General features: G+C 36.3%; 1 long non-coding RNA gene across 1 annotated transcript in view; it reads left to right on the top strand.

Moving 5' to 3' along the window:
- LOC145681594 (uncharacterized) overlaps window positions 1-25118 on the top strand; it is a 466573-nt gene that overhangs the window by 258029 nt on the left and 183426 nt on the right. Inside the window, exon 2 of the long non-coding RNA XR_014130829.1 lies at window positions 19252-19316. This is a non-coding gene — a long non-coding RNA (uncharacterized LOC145681594). The remainder of the gene's footprint in view (window positions 1-19251; window positions 19317-25118) is intronic.

The raw sequence follows: 25118 nt of genomic DNA on the forward strand, positions 1-25118 counted from the left end.
GGTTTCAATACTGATTTTCACAGAGTTAAAACGGTATGATATATCAAGATACGGTTTAATGCAATGAATTCAGCACCGCACGGATAGATTGCAGCTTCTCCGTTATCTCTCTATTCAAAACGCAAGTCGTTCAAATTAGTCATTTATGGTTTCAACGTTATACATATAAAATACAACAAAAACGGAAACAGATAGCGAGGAGCGATTTTTTTTTCAAAGGTTCAGCGTCTCAAGGCAACGTAACATGACTATACCGAACATTCTACCAAAACTGAATGTAATTCAAATTTAATATTATTTCCAGTTTCAATACTAATTTCCACAGAGCTAAAACTGTAAACCATATCGAGATGTGGTTTTGTGAAATCGGTTCATTGTTCCAAGAATAGAGTCACTAACTTTCTATTAAAACCAGAAGTGGTCCAGATGTTCCATTCCCGGTTTCAACATGGAACAAAAATGGTATTAGATAGTAACAAGCGGTTTCCTGTAGTCTATTCAGAATCTTAAAAGTACATATCGTCATAATCCGCAATACTCTACCAAATCCAGAAGTGGTAGAAATTAACGATTTTCGGTTTCAACCTTTGTTGCATAGAACAAAAACAGTCGGCATAGTGAGTAATGTTATATATATATATATATATATATATATATATATATATATATATATATATATATATATATGGATTCAGCGTAAGAAGAAAAGGTTCGCCTTTGGATCTTATTAATCTATTGCAGCCTATAGTTATAGATATACTACTTCCAGTTTTTGAGTATTGAATTCCCATCGTTTGGAAGTATACCGTAGTTTCACATTGCAAAACGAACCTCACTTATTTTCTATGTGTAATCCTATTTCTCCAGCCTTGGAAACCTTTCTCTCATCAGCTTATTACCAACGTACAGTGTTATGCAAAAAACGAACTCAACTCCAAAATTTTAAAAATTCAGTGAAATACGATGGTTTCTTTCTAATGTGCATTGTCAAGTCAAGAAAACGAAATCAGCGGAAAACATGGAAACTTCTTGGTAAAAGATGCCATTTCACTTTAGCTGACACATTACTATTGGGCACCAACCTTTATACTGAGTTTTCTTAAACGTATTAACCCTTTTCCTGCGCATGTCGACTTTTGTCGACGGAAACAAAATTTCCCTAATCTGCGAATGTCGACTTTTGTCGACGGAAACAACATTTCCCTAATCTGGGAATGTCGACTTTTGTCGACGGAAACAACATTTCCCTAATCTGCGAATGTCGACTTTTGTCGACGGAAACAAAATTTCCCTAATCTGCTAATGTCGACTTTTGTCGACGGAAACAACATTTCCCTAATCTGCGAATGTCGACTTTTGTCGACGGAAACAAAATTTCCCTAATCTGCGAATGTCGACTTTTGTCGACGGAAAGAAAATTTTCCCTAACCTGCGAATGTTGACTATAGTTACTGTTGTAAAGTTTTTCTTGTCCTTATCTTGGACTTGTTGAGAGTAGTCGCCAAAGGTGTTCCGTTCGATTCTTTTTGTGTTCTATTGTTTTGAAATACGATAGAGAAATACTAACTATTCGATTTCTGCTTACTGGGTCGATTCTCTCATCAACCTTAGATGAAATGAAATCTTTCAGTTTAACGTCCCACGTTTATGGCTTTTAGGTTAAAGGAGACGAATGCTAATAGCAGGTGAATGATGATGGAAGAATTGATGGAATAAGAATGGGGGAGGAAACGAGAGTATCCCGAGAAAACCCACAAACACAAGGTTGTCCACGACAAACTTACTTGGTCGGGGATCGAATCAGAATCAGCTACACATGAAATCACAACAACCTGTCTCATACAAAAATCTCTAACATTGCGAAGTTAATTCAAACTGTGTTCTGTTCAGCTTTTGCATAAAAAAAAAAAAAAAGAAAATCAGTGTTACAATAACTGCCGTCACTTTAAGACCGTACACATTCGTTATTAAGTCTTACTTTTCTAGTGTTCATTCATAAAAGTTGTCAAGATAAATTTGATAATTTACTTTGCCCTTATGAATATAAAGTAACCATCCTTGGCATGTATACATTTTAAAATGTAATACGATTAGCATATTTGTCTAACTTTTCCCCCTCCTTAGCGTTTTTTTTTTTTAAAAAAAAACTTTCAGTAATGAAGTGCTTTTCATCTAAATTCGTATTTGGTACTGCTCAGCACACACACACACACACACACACACATATATATATATATATATATATATATATATATATATATATATATATATATATATATATATATATATATATATATATATATATATATATATATATATATATTAGTAAAAATGAGTTTTTGCAACTAACTTTATTTTTTCCTATTTCTCTGAGAACGTAGAGAACGGAGAGTGGCTCTTATGCTCCAGCGACGATGAATCAATCTATGTGCGGCAACGTGTTGGATATACGGTGGAGTATGAGTGAAAACAAACAGCGGCTTATTACAACACCAAAGTCAAGAGGCAGCTGTTGCACAATCCGATTGTAGAACAAACCAGTAGCTGATCTTGTTGGAAGATCGATGTATACCACCGCGGTGCTCGACGATACGTTTGTATTACACGACGACGAAACAAAAGCGGGGACCCCTTATCTCCTTTAATTAAATTTTTAAAACACCTCCCAATTCTCTTATAATCGTTTGTTTATTTCGCGAGTATAAAGGATGCTTGCTTATTTACGTTTGAATGTTTGTATACTTCACTACATGCACTTTAGTGGTTCTTTCTAATCATCAATTAAGGATTATAATCATTCATGAAAGCTTTTATTCTATCATGAAAATACTATTCACTTAATAAAAAGAAAATCATTACGAACTTATACTAAACGCTTATTTCTTTCTCCATTTTCTTTAAACAAAGAACTTTTCTATTCCATTTTGCTTTTCGAAACAGCTATTTCACTTATTTTACTACTTTTAAGGCAACTAGGGAAAAAAATCCAAGGTGTTTACATTTTGCACCTATCATATTATTTTAAAGTATTAAACACAGCACTACTATAGATTTAGATACCCGTACAAATATACATAAAGTACTTTAGGTTCTTCGTTAGAAACACAGACAAACCACATTGCAATATGTTAGGTGCGCACCCAGAAATTTTTATTGGGAGGGTTAGAAGCTTTGTGGGGGCCCAGTACTACAAGCCATATATAGTAGTGAACGGGTATTGTTCTGCACTCGAAAATAGGACCTGATCGATCCCCTCCCAGTGCATGCGTCCCTGCAATATATTATGCATAAACTTCTCATTTATATCCCTACTGAAAATCGAAAGTGGAAAAATCTACTCTCTCTTCCTGTTTTAATCTTAGTCAACTTTGAGCAAAAGCAGTAGTAGGCAGGGAGGAATGATTATCGCTGATGAATGTGTATGGATGCACACAATAACATGTCGCATTGAAATTGGAAGAGGCACAAAGCTACTAGGTAATAGATACAACATTCTAAGAACATATACTATTTCATCTTTACTCTTATCGCTGTATTGAAATCATCCCTGCTATTCAGGATAAAGTGTCACTTCCTCTAGCCATTCCAAACTTACAAGGTACCTTTGCTTCATTTTGTATACTGTAAATGCATTGAAAACTTGAAGTCGCTTGTGACACCATTTAATATTATTTAATTGAGTTAATTTCTCATTGGTTACTTTGATCTAATATAGGATCATTTTAGGGGATAAAACTGGAAAACACTCGGAAATCGATATATAAACGGGTTGAATGGAGAATCTCCTATTTTCTTTTGAAGTCGGTTAAAAAGAATTTTTTTTTTTTTTTTTTTTGGTGGAGAGAAATGAAGAAATTTGACTAACAATAACACTGGGAGCACCTCTGAGGTTGGAGGCTAAAGTTTTTATGAATATTTGTGAAGCGGTTAGCTATACTCCATTATAATCACCGGGTCGTTTGTTTGATTCCATGTGTTTCTCATACGTTCATAATTAGAGAACTCTGATAGTTGATAATAAAAACCTTACTTAAATATTAGGGAGGACCAAAAATAAATAGAATTTCCTGAGAAAAAGCGTGGACTTTTATGTCATTTTTAAATAGCCTACAACTTTGTTTCAAATACAACTTTAATCACTCTCAAAGTATTTTCCATTAGTATTAATGTGCTTATCCGAACGTCCATTCCATTGTTGGAAGCACCTTGTAAATTCGACCTCTTTGATACATGCTAGCGCCGTCGTGACATTTTGTTTGATTTCATCTACATCGACGAAACGCTTGCCTTTCAAATCTCTTTTAATCTGACGGAACATGTTCTTTGTAAGCTGTTAGCATCATCACAACAGTTTCTGCTGCGTTCTTGCCGAGTAAAAAGCAAACACCGCTCGTTGTTCGTGAGTATCTGCATATCTTCATGTCACGAGAGCATTTTACACATTATCTCACATACACAGAACTGCCAGATAAACCACACGCGTCCAAAGTACTTATAAAGAATATTAGCACAGTCTTGGCTAAACGAAGGAGTAAAATTGTGCGGTTGGCGGAACCTCACTGTGATTGTAGGAGTGCGTAAGACCAGACCACAATACATGTACGGAGCAAACCACATCTGTTGAAGGTACGCGCTTTTTGCAGTGGTATATTGGAAACAGTTTAAATTGATTTTATGCTTGTCTTTAGTATTATTGAGTAATTAAGAATCGCAGTCATACACGTTGCGAGACTGCAAAACGAGAACTCCAAACTTTCATGTACTGCTTTAATTTTAGAAATTAAAACAATTCATGCAGCATTTGCTCAACTCATAGATTTCTATGAGATCAGATCTTTCTATGTAAACTAGTTGAATTTTCTATTAATTATTTAGGAAGACTAACATTTCATTTTGCTTATATCATCCTCCAAACAGATGGAACAAAAAGTGAAGTGTCACGCAAATTATTAAGGAGATTCTAAGTTCTATATCCCTAATTGTAAATATTGCTATTATTATACTATTTGTAAGAATTCGAATATTCATTCAAATACGATCTCAAAGTATGAAACACTCAGTAAAATGGCTAAGTAATGGGCAACATTTTCAAAGGATTTGGAAAATAGTACTTGGTGTATGCACGTATTGCGTATATATACGTTTTAGCCTCCTAAAACAATGTTTATTTTCTAATATATGAAATCATTATGACTTGTATTCACTCTTCACGTAGTTTTAACAAGTCAATTTGTAAAATCTTCAGTGTCTGTCACATCTGAAACATGAGGTAAATTTGTTTCTTTGTTAGCAATGTATTGAATACTTTTGTGTTTATGTTGGATATCCTTTCTTTCGATACATCGGACATATGGTCTTTTATTAATCATTTACTTAAATACAAAAATTACAAAAAAAAAAAAAAAAGAAAAGAAAAGAAAAGAAAAGAAAAGAAAGAACCAGTCTTTTACATTGCAAAGCCAACGATTATTGCAAACACAAAAAGCAAAAACAAGAGTAAAGCACGCTGGAGAATGGGCGAAGAACAGAATCAAGAACGGCTTGATACGCTCAGAAACGTCATGACGAAAGGTGGGGAAAATGCACGAAACGCAGATTGCATATCCCTGGACGCGTCGTTGTCGGTTGCAGTCATACCAACTCATGGAGAAAATCGCAATTTGTGGAACTTTTTCCCATTAATTTGTTGAAAAGGGATAACTGGAATTTTCGTTGCTATTGGCAGCAAATATGAGATTTTTCATAGATAGCAACAAAATTCTCTATGGGTAGAAACTTGACCAATGACCATAATAATCTTGAAGTCAGTGTTAATTGTCAAATTTTGTTACCGGAATATGCATGCTAGTGCAGAAGTAATTTGCAAATTCTCGCAAAACTAATAAGCTCGAAGAAATGTAAATTGTGCTCTGCAATATGGGGGGAAAAAAGTAAAATGCAAAATGTGAAACAACCAAATTCGAATATGTCCTAGACAGCACGACCGGAGAATAAAGTTCTTCTAGTATCCTTACGCTTGTTATAATAAGATGACACAAAGGAATAACGTAAATACTAAATCTTGCCGATAAAATGTACTTGTTTTTGCCAACATTTTCAACTATCTCTTTCAATTAAGAATAAAATTAAGTATTCATCAACTACTTGATAAACGTAGAGAATCGAAATTTACGGGTAGTTTTCTCATATATTGAAGAAAATGTTTTACATACAATAATTTCATTTTTTTTTTATTATTTCTTCATTTTGTCGTTAGTACAACGTGAGAAATTCAAGAGAAAAAAAGGCAATTTTTGCCTTTCGAGATGGGATTTTATAATATTTCAGGTTGGCATCATTGTACTCCCACAGCGCCCTAGCGGCATAACTTCGTACTACAAGTACGCGATAAGCAGGAGTAGGATTTTGGTTACTTTGAGTCCCCCCTCGTAAGTTGCGCCCACTTCTTTCAGTCTTTGTCCTATTTTTTAACAAAATGTTATCCTATCAAAAACTGCTTTTTCTCCTTTTTTAGTGCATTTTATAAAAATATTTTCTTTAGAAGTTCTTTTTCACGTCATTGTTTTTATTACAGATTTTTTTTTAATGTCCTTTAATCAGTTCTTTACTCCTGACTTTCTTAATTTGAAAACATTACATAATTTAACACTTGTGAAATGCAATAGTTCGTAACTTTTTTTTCATTAAAGACGCCACATAAAGGTTTTGAATCACCCATGAACAAAGGTAAAAGTGTGGGGGATCACGGGGGACGCCGTCTCCCCACCTCCAAGAGGTAAGTATAGCGTACCACAGTTCCTAAAAGAGTTACAATGGGCAAAGATGTGCAGGGGAACGGCGGGACGTCATGCCGCTACCTACTAGGGATGGTCACGAAGTTCCGGTTCCAGATCTGGATCCGAAAACCCGGTTCAGAACCGGATCTTAGGAACCGGTTCCAGACCTGGATCCGAAAACCCGGTTCCAGAACCGGATCCTAGGAACCGGTTCCAGATCTAGATCTGAAAGCGCCCAGAGACTCGTAAAGGAGGCACAAAGTTCACCTTCAAAACACTGCAAAGAGGACCATGCGCTTGTGCCCTCCCCGCCCAGATCCGCTTGTGCCCCCAGAAAAAAAATGGGTCCACCAATAGTGGGTGTTTAGCCAAATGAGTTGGCCAGTTTGCCTGTTTAGCCAATGAGTTTGCCAGTTACCCAGTTTATTTAGCCAAATGAGACAAGGGCCGCCACCTGGGCGCCTGCCTGTCGCTTCCACCACTTCACCTAGCATACTGTTCACAGCCTGCTAGCAGCTCGGGTTTAGCGTAGGGATGGTCACAAAGTTTCGGTCGGTTCTTGGAGATCCGGTTTTCAAAACCGGTTCTAGACCTGGATCCGAAAGCCCAGTTCCAGAACCGGATCTTGGGAACCGGTTTTAGACCTGGATCCGAAGAACCGGTTCCAGACCTGGATCCGAAAAACCGGTTTCGGAACCGGATCCGTTCAGACCCGAAAACCGGTTCCACCCTACTACCTACCTACTTTTTCAGATCCACTTTTACACCTGCCTGAACCGCTCTACCATCAATTCAAGTAATTTTTCATTAACTGACATTGTCTACTTATACACATAATCAAGATGCATTTGTCAGTAACTTAAATAATTTTACAGTAAGACGATAATGTATTCAGAAGTTATAAAAATGTATGTATAAAAAGAATGTAAAAAAATATTGTATTATCATAGGTTTATGTATTTTGCACAAAACTTCTGAGTTCTAATTAATGGGAGTTTGTGAAATTTAAACTGCAAGGTTTGAAACAAACGAACATAAAAGTAACATAATAAAAGCATTGTAAAAATAATTCTTAAAGTTATGAAATGATTACGTTAAGTATGAAAGCGATGAATATTAACTTGCCTTAAGTAAACCCTTCATAATATCCCTATTTTAGTGTAATTTCTATAAATATCTATGATGTAGCTATAATCCACTGGAAAGCAGGTCCTAATTATGTATATTATGTTTCAAAGACTGGAGGTAAAGAAACTAGCAACATAATTTGAACATAGACACATTACTCTTATACTTTTACTTACAAGAAATTTAATCTCTGCTCTCCATGACTTGGGCCACCAATGCATCATTCAAATCAATACATGCCTGGGACGAAGAGTAACGTTGTCATAAACATCTTGACAGACCCATACTGGTATCTTGTGGAACTCTGCTGTGATAGCTTCCTGTAGCTCGGCCAAATTGCGTATATGATGTTGATACACGTTGTCCTTTAAAACAACTCATAATGAAAAGCCAGGTGGTGGTAAATCGGGAGCTCCAGCTGGCCACTCCATAGACCCACGTCGATCTGCGTGCAGAGTACAAACGCACACAACGCACACGTCGATGCAGAACAACATTTCTTGTCATGCAAGGTTGCCAGGATACTAATGATTCTAAGACCACTAACCGTTATCCCCACTCTCAGGCTACACAGTGTTGCCCTATCGAAATTTTTAGTTCAGAAATACAAATACTACAATGTCAAACATCATATACACAGTTATGGGCCACCCTATATTTGTGTTCCTGGCGGACATGTGAATAGGGTATAAAAAACTTAAATAATCAACTATGGAAGTGTAATGTTCACACAGAAAATACTGGGAAAAGATTATCATAATGGCAGTATAACGTAAAATAACTGTAATAAAGAAAACGAAAAACCATTGCTAATAGTTAGGTTATTAGAGCTGGTAATATAATACAAACATTATTTTTTTTTAATTATAACTTATCGCCAAACATCAATCGCTCTCACAGGAAGCAATTTTCAAAGTTCAATTTATAGATTTTCGCTTATCTCCTGCAAAATATGGGGAACAACAGTCTACTTGCAAATGACTTATTGTTTAGTACGTCAATGTCATTTTGTTAATAATTACCAACTCCAAATAATAATAAAAATCTAATTTAACATGTTACTGGGTTATTGATATCAAAGCGTTTTGTATTGAGGGTAAATAACGATGTGACAAAAACTTCATGTCAGTACTCAGAAGTAAATAACAGAAAAAGAGAAACAGAATCATTTACTCTGTATTGACGACATACAAATATGGCAGTTTTAGCTTCCCTTATTGACAAACTAATGACTAATCAATGAAAGAAAACTAATACGTCAGGAACTCAGGCTAGAGGTCACGTTACGTGAAAGTGCTGATACTATCTCTCTTTCTCTCTGTCTCTCTCACTATATATATTGTACACTCACACACACATACAGTATGTTTCACAGCTAACTTTTAGACCGCTAAACTAATTTTGAAGATTTTTGGAACATGAGTGGACTATAGTCTAACTCAAGTTTTTATTACATTAATTTTCCCAAAAGGTGTATCCTAAGGGAGAAGGTAGAGGTGGTTCAAAAATGTACGTTCAAAAATTCAGTTTCCCACGAGCAATTTAAGTTAGAAAGATTGAACTTGATATAGAAACTTCTCATTAAAAATAAGGTGACGTGTTGCAGCGATTTTGAAAATTTCTGTTTTAAGGAGAGCAGGTGACATTTTCAATGTAAATAAAGGGTGAACGTAACTTGTTTGGGGGCCAACTCTTCCTAGACCGATGAACTGTATTTGATTATTTTTGGTATATAACTGAATAAGAGCCTAAGTTAGGCTTTGATCACATTATCAGCACATGAGGTAGGACGGGGTAAAGATGGAAAAGGGGTAACATGTGACAATAATCGAAAATTATAAATATTAGTGTCTAACCCATGGTTTACGAAGACGCTGAGATGAATAGTGACACTCTCGATACCGTTCGACAAAGTTCAGCATCCATCGGCGTAGAAACGGGAAGGGATGGCATTACGTATTCTTATCATTACACTTTTATTGAAATTGTATCCTAAGGGGTGGGAAGAAGACCAAATACATTACATAAACCTAATCTTCCCATGCGAGAAACGAGCATTTCAGTTAGTTGCTACCTCAAAATTAAAACGTTTTGATCTTTCTAGTCTTATATTCTTTGGGACAAATGAGGATGCAGATTCTAGCTATCAAATAAAAAGGATTAACATTTTAAAACGTATTAGACCCTTCCTTAAATGCAGAAACATGAATAACACGTGAGTACCCTGCCTGTTCCGCAATACTTAGTACTTAGTATTATCGTCTTCTATGCGAGAGATCTTAGTTCGATTTCCAACAGTTTAGGTCCTACTTATATATACTGCTGAAAACGCAGTATATATAAGTATCGTACGATTCTTACAAAATTCTCACTTCAGAATGCATATCTCTTCTAAACATGTTAATCTTACAAAGCGTCATCACACCTGTCATTGTAAACGGTAGGCTGATCTAGCGTGTGTAGGGTGCATGCTGTTAGTATTTTGAAGATAATAGAATAATAACGAGAATAGTTGAGTGTGAAAATCTGTTATGTATAGATCATGTCACACAATGCCAGGACAACTTCAGGGAACATCTACTCTGAAATTAAGATACTTTAAGTGTGGTCGCATAGTAAAGCTGGGAGATTTGTCCTTGAGACTAACCGCTCACATGGGTAGAAAGATGTCAGTGGTCTATCAGTGGTGTATAGTACAGGGTGATAGACAAAGTTCACCGAGCATACGTGGCCCATCCTTGCCCGCATGGCACATTGGGGAGCTCATGGACGTAAAGACCATTTGAGCCGCTCTGCTAGTACAAATAGGACACAATTGTTCATCAATTCTTTTAGGTAAGTCTACGTTCCAGCGTTTCTCACTCATACTTAACTCTGATACTTGCTCGTTGTCAAGCCTAGGAAGATTGTAGCAGTAAGACGAATGAACGGTGGTGAAATTCAGAGTAATCGGGTGACAAGAGTGTTTGGTAGAAAATCAGTCTTACAGGAGACGTACTTCGAAACCGATAAGTCATTATTTCCTGCCTTCTACTCATTAGCGATCATGTGTGTGCTTCTAGACATGCAAACAAGCTGGAAAATCCGATATATGTTTACTATCATCACTTGGAACTCACACCTTTATCTCTAGTATGGGATCACAGAATGAGGTATATATTCTCCAGCCTAAGTGCGTCGTACATGCGTATCAATTTTGTTGTCTGAACTTACGTGGTTACTTTTTGGAACTTATTTTCCAGTATGATAATGCGTGTTCCCACACTACTATGACAATTCAGTTTGCCCTAATCGTTTTACTACTTCAACCATAGTCTGTCAAGTCTCCTAACATAAGTCCTACACTGGGGGATGATAGAATGGTGCCTGACAGCAAACCGGGCTCCGGAAACGACCAACACACACCTAGATCAAAGTCTGCACAGACGATGTGATAACGCACTTCCAAAATTCATTTTGGATATGTACGAACAGATTCTTCTGTGGCCGCTAGGTAGTTTAGGGAAGGCTACAGTGATATCAAGTGAACAAAGTGGCTCTCCTCGTAGGTCTATTGGGTAGCGCTCGCACCTTTGGTGAACGAGATTCCAGAGTCAATTCCTGGAAACCTTGAAATTTCAATACATTACGGTGGTTCGGACTTCATCTTAGCTCCAACTAGTCAAACCATCATTCAAGTGACTACAGTATTTTTAGTACCTTATATAATATGTTGGAATGTGACACGTTAACTGCCATCTACCATTCTGGCTTTCTATGACTATACTTTGGACCATCCTTTGATTTTCTATTTGGTGTTCTTAATTTTCTTTCGAACACATTATCCACAACGCTGGTGTGACTTTTCCGTCAAGATTCCATATTCTCAGGTTATATGTATTATTTCTATTTTATTATAGTGACTAACAGAATCCCCATTTATCGCGCGGGAAAAATAAGATTAATGAATAATACTTGAAACATATATATACAACATTATTCTAAGTTCAAAATATTTGTCAATAAAAGTTTGATTTTGCTGAAATTATGCTAAGGTTTCCTTCTAGTCCGCAGAAGTGTCATTAAATATCGTAATATTGTATTTCGTTCTTGGCCTAGAGTTCAGGAAAAATATTTCTACAAAATTTCAATTTATTTTATTTATTAAGGATGCGCACGAGACGAATCGAGACCGAATTTTTCTGACAAAATTCGAGTCGAGACAAAGCTCTTCCAATAGAGAAATATACATTTTTCGAGTCGATACATCGATTTTACAGCACATTTTCGAGACGAGACAGCCTCAAATCTTGTCTCGTACGCATCCCTATTATTTATACATGCCACTTGGCATGACCGTAAGTCCATCTCGTCCATCGACCTAGGAACTGTACTTATGTTACATAGCATCCATGCCGGGTGTGAATGAAGACATTCTACGAAAAATCCCTTTCAGGATGGTTGGCCTCAAAAAGCTGTTACAGCTTTTCAACCTAGTGCCCTCACCGGAAATCCAACCCTGGACCGCTCGCACCAAAGTCGAAAGCGTTAGCAATTACGCTACACTGGACCACCTACGAAATTTCAAGTTCTTATTCCCAAGATTTCCAAACATAATGGTAAACGTCGAAGAAAATATCCAAGAATCCCCTTCTACTTTGTAGGAGTGATATTTCGTAAAATTTCTTGACTTTTTCAGTCTAGAGTACATGGGAAATAATTATACACAAAATTAAAAGATTGTACACAAAGTAATTTCAGAGATCTGGCGAACGAAAAACAACTCATTTAAGCCCTGTTATAACCCCTTAATGGCAACATTTACAAAAATCTATCTTATCTATAGCCTAGAATCCAACGGTTACATTTGTATATACAAAATTTCGAGGTTGTGCGTCTAATAGTTTCGAATATCTGTTCATGAATCAATGAATTTACTCATATTTACTCATATATATAAAACAAGATGTTAGTTAACAACGACGTATTTTGTTTAAAAAAATGTAAAAAAATAGGAAAGGCCTTTGGGGAAAGTACAAAATGAGAAATGGTATTAGAGTGCATGCAAGAACTGCTGCATCTCCGTTCACATTAATCTGATCTTATTTTCTTATTAATTTCTCATCTTTCAATAATAAACTTGCTCATGTGTGATATGAAAAATTCTTATAAGGCTGTGATAAGGTACAACACTATGTCCGAGCATTTTGTTGTGGCTCTCACTTTCCCATTCAATCAATTACCGTCGAATTCCTCGTTAAACTGTAGTAGGTTCGTATTGCTAAAAAGGAACCTTAAACTCCAAACCAACCAACCAATTAATATCAAAATAAATTTTGTTGTTTCAAAGAATACAAGTAACATGATCTCATTTTATAATGAGTGAATATTCAAGGCTTAATCAGGAGAGTAATGGTACATACATGTTTGCAAGTTAGGGGAAAATTGAGTTCCAAAGTTTGCAACACTGCATTAACTTTGATCCATACGACGAGAATTGAGAGTGATTGGTCAGTGCTGCACCGAGTTTTGGGCAAGGAGCACGCATTGGAATTGACACTGGCAATACCGAATCCCGCCAGGTGTGAAGTGCATTCGCGATCTGATATTTCCACGACATACAATCCTGACCTCCCAGCCAGCGACCACCAGTTGTTTCTGTACTTAAAGAAACATCTTGGTGGAAGGTACAATGAAAAGAAGTCACAAAGCGGTTTCAGATGCAGCCGTCGTTTTTTTTTTTTTTTTTTTAACGATTCTCGAGTTCAAAAGCTCTTTCGGCATGTGGACAATGATAAAACTTATGTGAGGAAATATCCTGTGTATCCCCCAGGCCCGTAGCCAGCCCAAAAACTTAGGAGAGGGCCGGCTGAAGTTAGGGGGGGCCCGATCCAACCATATGATAGTTCGTCACCATATTATAGTTCTTTTGCAAGCCTACTGTACAATTTTTAGGGGGCCAGCCAAAATTTAGGGGGGACCGGCCCCCACTAGATCCCCCTGGATACGGGCCTGGTATCCCCTGTAGTTTACTTTACCTCCAATAAATTTCTTGTATATCTCATTTTCCGTTTGTTTCTTTACATTTCTGACAAGCCTCATATAAAGGATAACCTACTCGATGGTAGCCCCAGAAGAAATGAAGTACAAGAGGACAAAATATAATACGTTTACATGTAACAAGCTCTCTAATGACTATATGGTTAGCGTGCGCGTCTTAGATGCAGGAGACCTGAGTTCGATTCCCGGCGCAAGCTCATGTAGTTCGGATCCCACTGAGAAGGCGAGTACAATAACCATCTAGTTACGAGGAAGATTAGGGCTACTTTCGAGCGCGACACCCCTTAGTAGTTACATTTGGTCTCTTTTGGAGTTTCTTATTTTATACATACATACATGTATATATATATAAAATCCCAATAGGGCATATTATTTTGTTATTGATCAACTTTTGTATTTAAAAATACGGTAGGTAAATAATGAAAACTTTCTGAATATAATAATCGTGTGTAGTACGGAAGAAAACAAATAACGCCATATAGTACTACAACAGCAAACAGTCCGAGGTTATTAAATATACATATTCCCATACACACAAGAGAATCTACATACAGACATAGAGACAGATATTCACATATAAAAAACACTCACTTACCTCTGTACGCATGACTAAACTTGCCTTGTTTGAGCTTTGATCATAGTACCTAATTTGCTATAAATGGACATGGAGAATGGAAGAAAGAGAAAGTACAGGAATGAAACAGAGAGAGAGAGAAAAATGAAAAAAGTATATAAGCGCAATTCAAAGAGAAGTCCCCGAGCAAAATGGAAGTTTTGGAAAATCCTCGCTGAACAAACAGTAAACTCTCAACTGTGATTTTACACACTGGAAACTTGTGAACAACAAAGGTATAACAAATGAGACAGATAGAGAGAGAGAAAGAGTGAGAGAAGTACTCTTCCGTTAATATATTGACCAGAGGACGTGAAGATCGAGGAGTAGCAAGGAATAAGCAAAGCGGAAATTCAAAAGGTCTTTTTGAAATTAGACAGTTTCGTGGAAGAAGTGCGATTCGTTACAGCCACTTTCTGCAACAAGTGCAGTGGAAAATTATGCCAATGAAATTTAGCCTCAAGAAAGGCAAATGAGCAGGTATTGGGAAAATCCTATTCATTAACGAAACATTATATGATTTACACATATTCATATATATGATACCAGTATTAGATATTATACAGGGTGATTTAAAAAAAAACTCACGGATTTCATTTGGGTCTAGAATTTCGTCCGATTTTCATGCGGTTTATGGCAAATGATCAAGGAAGGATGGGAGATTTATGTAACCATGTTTACTGGTTTAAATTCATCCAGCGTAATAACTGCCACGCCTCAAGAAAAGCCGCAAATATTCGCTAGTGTACCTTACAATTGGAATCAAGTACGGTGCGGTGTAAAGATTTGAGTTTTCTTCGTACATGAAAATCTCAATAAGACTAAGAAATAGGAAACTGGACCCTTGTATTGGGAATCGCGCTGTACAATTCTGTGCTACTGTGTGAGTGCAATTAGGACACAGTGAGAATAGTGTACTCTTTGGAGCAACATGAGTTTATCGTTAAAAGTTTTTGGTAAACGGAATCTGTTGTTGCTTCGCGAAGGAAATTTAGAAACAGATTTGCCTCACGTTCTGCCCCAGATAGAAACATAACATACCTATGATCGCTAGTGAATAAATTGGAAGAAACAGGATCGCTTCTGAGACAGGGAAGCATCGGACCCTGTAGGAACTCTTGTGGAAAATGTCATTTATCGACTCCTTAGGTCTCTCCATTGTTTGTCGCAAGAAATCGGCTGTAGCTAAGCCTGCCATACGTCCGTAAAAAACGGGACAGTCCCGATTTTCGGCCCAAGTGTTCCGCATCCCCGTAAATTTAGTCAGGACAGGCAAATGTCCCGTATTTTAATCCCGTGCTGTTTCCGCTATCAATATAAGCTTATTCGAATAATGAAAAATCAAAAATTCTGACATTAGCTGGGAATACTGTAATTAGTGAATGAACAGTAAGCTGTAACATGTAACAGCTTTGAACAAGTTATCACACTATCCTCTCCGATTTGATAGTGAACAAGCCAGTAGACTCGCAGGGCAGAATTGCATTTGCCTGTTAGCAGTCAAGGTGATCCGCAATCTTTGATAAAGTGCACAGCTGTCGTTGATAATACATTACTATTGAAGTGTTCCAATTTTGTATCAACAAGGCCTAAACTGAAGTGCACGTTTTCTTCCAATTTGAAGGAGAAATACTCGTTTCTGAAAGCAATGAAGCTTAATTATGAAGTTGACGGCAAAATTTGCAATGCTACTTCTTCTATTACACATGGTGGACACAAGCAAACATAAGATGACCCCGAGTGTTTCTTTGTGCATATTCTCTCCTTCCCCTACCGAAACAAAATCCCAAATACGCTACTGGGCTAGGGACATAGAATTATACTTTGACCTAGGGATTCATCAGACCTAGCAAATCAGATCCTGACCAGTGCCGTAACTAGGGGAGGCAAACGGGGCTTGTGCCCTGGTGCCGGATTGGAAGGGCGCAAAGTTGGACAAATATTTCGAGAAGCGTTTTGGTTTAGTTGGCCATGGGGGCGCTAAGGCGAGTTCTTGCCCCGAGCAACAACTACCGTATTTGAGTTCTTTGAGTTTAACGTCCCACGGGCATGTCTATGCGGCTAAGGGAAACGTGGACCTACTGATCATGGAATCCGAATCACTTTTTACGTTCAACTGTTCCCCCACCGGGAATCGAACCTGGAACCACGCACACCAACTAGCGTATTTGCGTCGCTGGCACTGATAATTACACACAACTCATGGAGAAAAATCAGCTAAATTTTCTTCATATTAAAGTAACAAACGTAATTTTGGCAAATACAGCTATATAAATAAATATTACTAAACACGCGAAGAATATTGAAGGTAGATTGTATTGTATCACTGATTGAAATAAAATGAAATTATTTGCATATTGTTTTTTTGTAGAGCATTTCAAAAAACGTCATCTTGAGTTTTTAATGCGATTCTTTTGCAATTGGGTTTAGATATCTTCACTCCGTTCAATTAATCGTAGGAAATGAAGGGAGAAAAGTAGGAAAAGTAGTTGTAGCTTAGAGAACTTTCACTTATTATACTCTTGTTCTTAACCAGAACTATACCTCACTGGATTATGTTGGAAAGGTTTTTTTTTTTAGGGGGGGGGAATCGAAAGTGTCCCGTATTCATAAAAAAAATATGGCAGGCTTAGCTGTAGCTATTCAACATGGGATTTGTGGGAGTTACTGCTAACACTTAATTTGTATTCTCACTAACACTTAATTTGTATTCTGCAATTTCGCTTCAAAAATCCAAAACCTCATTCCAATTGCAAGGTACAAAGGCGAATATTTGTTGTTTTTCTTGAGGCGTCGCCGATATTGCCCCAGATAAATTTAAATCAGTAAACATAGTCTCATAAATCTCCCCTCCTTACTTGATCATTTGCCACAAACCGCATGAAAATCGGACCTCAGTTAAAAATTCTAGACCCAAATGAAATCCGTGAGTTTTAAAAGAATCATTCTGTACAATTTAACGGCCAGTGGTTATGCACTTTGGGATAAAGAGGCAATTAATTAGTGAAAGCGAATGACTATGAAATATTTGGTGGAATGAACATGTGATAAGAAACGGGAGAAGCCCGAGAAAAACCACGGACACGATGCTGTCAACCACAAACTCGCATAGCCTGGAATTGAACCAGGGACCTATCAGGAGCAGGGTTTGAACCCGAGACCCCTAACACCAGACATGAACGCTCTATCTAAATTGCATACCTTACGAACGTTATGTTTGTATTTAATTTTTTTCAAGGTAAAGCGCTTAACTCTGGTGCGTGAGGCCCCTGGTTCGATTCCCGGTCAAGTTAACTGTGAAGTGGACAACATCGTGTGCTTAAAATTCTCCACACAGATGGTTGCACTGTAACTGCATATTCAGTCTTTGCAAAATGTAAAACACTAAAAGCTTTCTGCATACTAGTCGCCATCTTTGCTACTAAAGCTTTCTAACTGCAGACATACAAAACAGTGCATGCACATGTATGCATACAAAACTGTTTGAGTTGCTCTTTCATTTGATTTATTATTTATAATTGTAATAAATACTACAAAGCCATAAAATCCCGATATTCATTTTGAAACATCCTGTATTTTATAAGCTTATATATAGCAGATCAAGATCTAGCACAATACCAAGCTTGGTCCCGATCGGATGAGTACGGTTGAGCTTGTACAGTCAGAAGCAATATTAAGTTTAGGTTGGAAGTATAATAAATGATACTTCAACCTATACTTAATACTGTTTCTGACTGTACTATTTATAACGTCCTATATTTTTCAGGGAAAAAAAATCAATTGAAGAGCCACAATATGAAAGATCAATAATAAACATACCGAAACTCATTTTAATAAAGAAAGAAAATTAAGTTACTTGTGCCCTTGACACAGTCATTTTTATTTTTTATATTTCTTTTTAAATTTCAATGACTATTTCACGTTCGTAGCCACCAACTAACTAATTTTGGTTAAGTGGCTTTCTAGCAGCAAATGGCATGTGAGAAAAATTCATTTTTTTTAACCCCAAAAGAGCTTGAGTTAAACTTCCGTGATCACTTAACTTATAGGCAGACAAATTTACTCTAAGGTTAATCCGATTACAGGTCTATAAATACATTCTAATGAATGACATTTCTGCAGTCGCCTAAAATCACATGTGTAACGAATGTGTGGGAGGGAGAATTGGGTTATTGTGCTTAGTCGTGAGTAGGCGTTCATTGATCAATTTCTGTGGTGGCATGAAAAGTGAAGATGAAGCAGAAGCGAAATTAGACACATGCAAAGAAAAACAGTGAGTGAAAATGCCAAGCATAATAATTAGAATTTATATTTTATTTACATATAATTTTCTTACTGAACTCATATAATTGTGCTCGAAAATATTTAAACTATCTTTTATTATATTTCTATTTACAGAAATGAGTAGAAAATTATTTTCGGATATTTAACTTTCATGCAACATGCTTTAGTAACAGTGACGACGCCAGTTTTATTTTGGGGGGCAAGTGGAAGGATATAAACATTTTTGGAGGGACAGCATTTTTTGCTTCCCGGGACAATAGTTTCACAATATAAAATGCCTAGAGCCAATTGGAGAACGGGCGATACAATATGGATTCGACCTCCTGCTTGCCCCCTCTAGCGTGTTCATTGTTTCGTAATTGTAATTCTTGCTTTGTTGAATATTCTTAATAGGATTCTTCTTCTTTTCAGATTGGAACAAATGCTTGAAGGAAAGTGAAGTCACTTCTCGTAGCAAGTAACGACAAAAATTCAAGGTACGTCTGTGCACTTAATTTTTTTTCTACATGTGTATTTACAGATTATTTAATCCGGAATGTCTGTAAATGGTAGAATTAGTGGTAGTGCAAATAAATAGAACATTACCTTAAGGTGAGTGTCAAACAACTACAATTCTCAATAGATGACAGCACTTTACCTGTATTTTTCAATTATCTTTTAGAAAGTAACAAATATTGATAGAATAGAATAGAATACTTTATTAGTCATTAAACAACATAGTTGCAATAGACTATTCGGAATAGTATTTAACTCTTTCCGGATCCGGGGTTTTTGGGCTATTTTTTAGACTTTCAGTCAAGCAGCTACTGCATCGCCACTATTTATCCTAGGATCATGGTTCAGGCCTCATTCTCTTCAGAATGGAGCTGGCTTTCAAATGGTACCACTTGCATGCTCATACCATACACAAGAAGCGGGGAAAATGATGTCAAAGGAAAATTTTGGAGGGAATTTTTTCTCGCACTTTGGGTCCCTCTGGAGCGGCCCTGTGTGAACGTAGAAATCTAAAAAACTGTTAAATAGTACTTGGTATACTGAATGTGTGTGCCAAATTTCAAATTTCTATCCTGAATACCAAGGGCAGGAGGAATTTTATCAGGAATTCCCACCATGCCCCAAATTACCGTAAAACACCATGATCTCAGGTAAAAAATTTCCTGAGGCATCCCTAATTACCTTAGGGTCATGTTTCGCCCATCATTCTCTTCAGAATAGAACTGCCTTTCAGGCGGTATGACTCACGTGTCTCCATTATGTATCTAAGGCGGGAAAATGAGGAAAAAGGGATCTTTTGGGTAAAAATATCCTTTTTTCAACTTTTAGCCCCCTGGACCCCCCTGTTTTAACGCAGAGATCTGAAAAAAATCTGCTAATAATACTACTCGGTGGGCTGAATGTTTGTGCACAATTTAAATCTTCTACGTGCAAAAATAAGCCCGCAAAAAATAATACCGAAAATGTCCAAAATTCCCCTATACAGAAGTATATTTTGATAAAAATTCCCTGACACTTTCCTAATTACCCTAGGGTAGAGGTGCAAAAAAGCCGACTTTTTTGAATCGATGGTTTTATCACATAAAAAGCCGGCTTTTTTGGAAAAAAACAAGAATTTTGGAAATTTTGGCTTTTTTCATGATTTTTCTATCTAAATAGCTTTCTTATAGTATATTCTATAGTTTGATAAGAATTCCATGACCTAAATGCCATATTTCGCTCTAAAATTCACCATCAAGCTGGATGGAGCACATGTTTTACGAATTAAAACTAACAGGAAGAATGTAGAATTTGAAAACAATTTTAGAGGCTGTTTAACTTTATTTTAACTTTTGGGTTATTGATATTTTTTTTTCTTCTCGGGATCATTTCAATTTGTCATCTGTGTTTCATTTCTAAGAGCTTAGTACTTTAGCTTCTAGCGCAAAAGTTAAACTTACGTTTTTCTATATATCCGTCAGAGCGTACGTTTTTCAATAAATCCGTCTAACCGTACTTCCACATTTCTCTTATACTGTAGCTGTGCAACGATTTAGCAATAATTTTCCGGATACAACCTTGAATACTAATTTATACAAATAATCAGTAGCGGATTTAGAAACGTGCTTTGGGGCCGGTTTCTCTGATTGTTTCGTTTTCTAAAATGTTCTAATTTTATTTGGGAGGAGCTTGAAGTACAGGCATGGGCGGCGATTAGGGGGGGCAAAGGGGGCAGTTGCCCCCGCACTTTTTTTTGAAGTAACCCATTAATGTATATAGTTTTATTTAGAAAAGTAAAGTTTTTGTATGTATTTACTGGTTCATAGAAAGAAATGGTGCCATATATTTGCCGTTCCGTGAGTATGCATTGGTTGTCTTCCCGTGGAGTAAAGAAAACTACAGGAATTGCTTTTTAATTGCCACAGATTATAACCCCAAAATTAATCTATTGGAGCACAATAATTTCAGCATACTTTCACTTCTTACAAGGGCTCGATATATTATTCAGCCGCTTTGAAACTAACCAGAGAGCATTTTGCGAAAGAAAAAAAAAGTCTTTCACAGGTTATTTTTTAATTGCACAAAAATTGACAGTTCCTAAAATGTCTTTTCTTTTTTCTAAAGTAAGGGGAAAAAACGTAATAAGAAACAACTTCTATCTTTTCCATTGTTTTTAGTGCAATATATGAGTGAAGTTGTGTGTTAGGGGTGTACGAGTTAGGGATGCGCACGAGACAAGATTTGAGACTGTATCGACTCGAAAATGTGCTGTGAAAGTGATGTCTCGACTCGAAAAATATATATTTTTCTATTGGAAGAGCTGTGCCTCGACTCGAATTTTGTCAGGAAAATCCTGTCTCGACTCGACTCGAACGCATCCCTAGTACGAGTGTATATACAATTAAATTTAGTGAATTCAACATGATTCTAGGTTTTAGTGTTATTTTGTATAACTGGAGTATGGAGTGATTCTAAGTATTGTTGTGTTTTGATGTGCTCCCTAAAAGTGAAAACTGCACCAATTGCAACGAATATGTTTCGGGAAGTTGCAAAAGCAAATATTTCTTTAAATGTCGTAACATATGCTTGTAGTATTTATTGTCTTTCATTTTCTTAGAGTAATAACATACATTTAATAGCATGTGTGGAATTAAAAATTAAGTTGTTCATTAATCCTTGTTTGAATATGACTTTTGCAAAACAAGCATCATTATTTATTACTATGATTAATATTATCCTTTCTATTTATTTGTTTGGCAAATTTGTTATTAAATAATCTAATCACACAATTTTTCAGACAGAATTTTAAGATGTTCATGAGCAAGGTATCAAATCTCTTCTTACACTTTTGTTTTTAGGAGTACAAAGGGCTACTACCTACTGGCGTTGCTCTCGCTCTTGCAGAGCTCCCTCGTGGCTAAGCGGTTAGCGTACGCGCCTTTGGCGTGGGAGACCCGGGTTTGATTCCCGGTGGGAGCTCATGTGGTTCGGATTCCACGTCTCATATAGCCTCGCTGCTGAAAAGGGACGCTAAACTAAAATCACCTCAGCTCACCTCTCGCTCTTGCCAATTTACTTAATAAAATATGAAATACTATATACGGTATTTTAACTAAAAAAGATAGTATCCTATTAGCTATACAACCTTTTGTCAAACAAAATATTAGAAACAAGCAGGGAAACTAACATTTATATGCAAATATTCAGATCATATCTTGACCCCCACTTTTAACATCCAACCGCCGCCACTGAGTACAGGTATAACTAATTCTGTATATCGTTTCGTTTATATATTTAGAGATAATCTTCCGGATACAATCTTGAAGATCATTTTATACTGAGAATCAGTGGCGGATTTAGAAAAGTATTTTGGGAGGGTTTTTTTCTTACTCATGTTTAATTTTTCTAAACATTCGTAATTTTTATTTGACGGGAGCTTAAAGTTTATGAGTAAAAGCATAACTAATAGATATTTCGTTTGTTTTAGACATTCCGTAATTTTGGGGAACAGGTTTCAGTCCGAAAGACCGTCCCCCTAACCTTCGCAAAACCGTCACTGCTGGTAATTAGTAATTAGTAATATCTTTTAAAACAATAAGAAATGAAGTCGGCCAACTCACAGTACACGCACTATTTCTACTTCATAGATGGAATGAAGAAAAGTTTTGTCAGAATGGTCGAATGCTGAGTTGAATTCCGGATTTTCCGATAGAAGCGCAAAAGCTCCACTCAGTCATGTTTGTTGTGCAGTTGTATTTATTTTAACTTAAATATATTCCGTAGTCTTTTTTTTTTTTTTTTTTTGTGGTGGTGGGGTGGGGAGAGCTCCATAATGATATGAAGGGTGTGAGCCAAGAACATGGTAACTAACAAATTTTCAATTGCTGAGTTATGCAGCACCAGATAGACAGCAACGCATACCGCTTCGTTTAACCCTTCATGTATAGTCTTATGTGATAAATCAGCTTTCCGACTTTCAAAATGGATTGTGCAGCAGAAAATTTCTAATTTCTTAAAATAGTAAAATTGTGGGTTACCATGTTCTTACCTCACACCCTTCATATGCTGAATCCCTCTTGTTAAAAATACAGAAAACTTGAGGACTGAGTAAACCGTGATGGTGCTTATATAAAACTGTAGAATTTCAAGAATATACAAAACCAAAAGCTCTAGATGTGCAGCCTTAGTGTATCATATAAATCTAAGTATTTTTCTTATGTTTTATTTTAATTTTATTTTGTTCCAAAAAGAGGGTATGGAATATTTTGAAGTAAAAATACTACATAGAATTTTGCTATTTATTTGAGTTTTTTTTTTTAAAGAAGTATTTACTTTCAGGGTTGGCTGGTTTACACCAGCTGTTTTTTTCTTTTTTTTAATAAACAACTGGTTTAAACAACAAAAAAATAAAAAGAACGAAAAATGTGAATCGTGTGAACTTCATGGTGACGTTTCCACACATCAAACCATCTGCATTAATTTTATTCCCTTTTCACCTTTTAATCAAGGTGTCCCACGTTCAACTCTCGGTCGAACCACAACCCTTCTTTCATGCGTAAACAAAGTAGCGGTTCGGATGTCACTTTAAGCGAAAGTCTTCTCCTTGATAACCTCGGTATCACGTAAGGATGTTAAGCCTGAACATACGAAACGAAACTAAATTGTATATTTCCGCATGCCTGAATGCCTGTTGTTCTATAAAGAAGCCAGGGTTGCTAAAATATATTGATATAAATTGGCAAAATTTATCGATTGCCTACGTAGCTTCCATTAGCTTGGATGTACGTACTAAATTTGTAATTTAATACCTCAGTTTTAGCGTACTGATTATGATACGTTGATGTTTAAATTTTACATGCAAAGCAATAACAGGATTTTTCCGTTATTGTTTTACATTTAGAGTAATGACGGGATTTTCCCGATGGCTAGGGCGGAAGTTTTTCAATTTAAGAAATTTGCTGACCGGACTTCTTTAAGCTTATGTGACCTCTTCCAGCATAACCTCGTTGTTGCATAATAACACCAAGGCCAAACAAAATTATTTCTGTCAATATATAATATAAATACATAAAGCAAACTATCTAAACCCAAAAAAATCTGGTTTAAACCCAAAAAACCCTAGTTTAAACTCCCCCCAAAAAACGGGGTTTTGGCATTTTCAAAAACAACCATGGTTCTTGCCAACCCTGCTTACTTTTGTATGTAGAAGATTAAAAAAATCTTATATACATTGGTTAATCCTTTGGAATTCATAATGTAAATATGTTGAGAAGTAAAACTGTTTGAAATATCTTTTCGAAATTTATGGTTTATTTTCGAGGTTTTATCTTATTACCAGCATCAACCACTAATAAAATTAGTTGTTGTGTTATAGAATTACGCATGTAACCTACCTTTTTAAGTATGCCACCTACATTTTTTTCTCAGTGTACATGTTCTTGTCCTGACACTCTCACAGATAGGCAAAGGATAGAAGGTGGTTCTATAATTTCTATATAATAGGTCTACTGTTGATACTTTCGTATAGGTCAATCTGGAAGTCTAAAACTAAACAGAAACGGGCAAGGAAGACTAAGAACGGATTATCTGGACGCTCACGCTATCTGGAAAGTGCAGCCACATAAACAGATACATCAACTAGCACAGAATAAATATATTGTTGCTAGATTGTGCTAAAGGCAAGTCCCGAGATCAGTAGCATTTGTATAGTTGAAGGCACAAAATGGAAACTAAAGTTTCTTGCGTAAAAATTACTATTGTTATTTCTATCACTTATAACAACTATTAGTAACACTACAATTACT

The sequence above is a fragment of the Thermobia domestica genome, chromosome 3 (assembly GCF_964235325.1).
Source record: "Thermobia domestica chromosome 3, izTheDome1.hap1.1, whole genome shotgun sequence".
NCBI lineage: Eukaryota > Metazoa > Arthropoda > Insecta > Zygentoma > Lepismatidae > Thermobia > Thermobia domestica.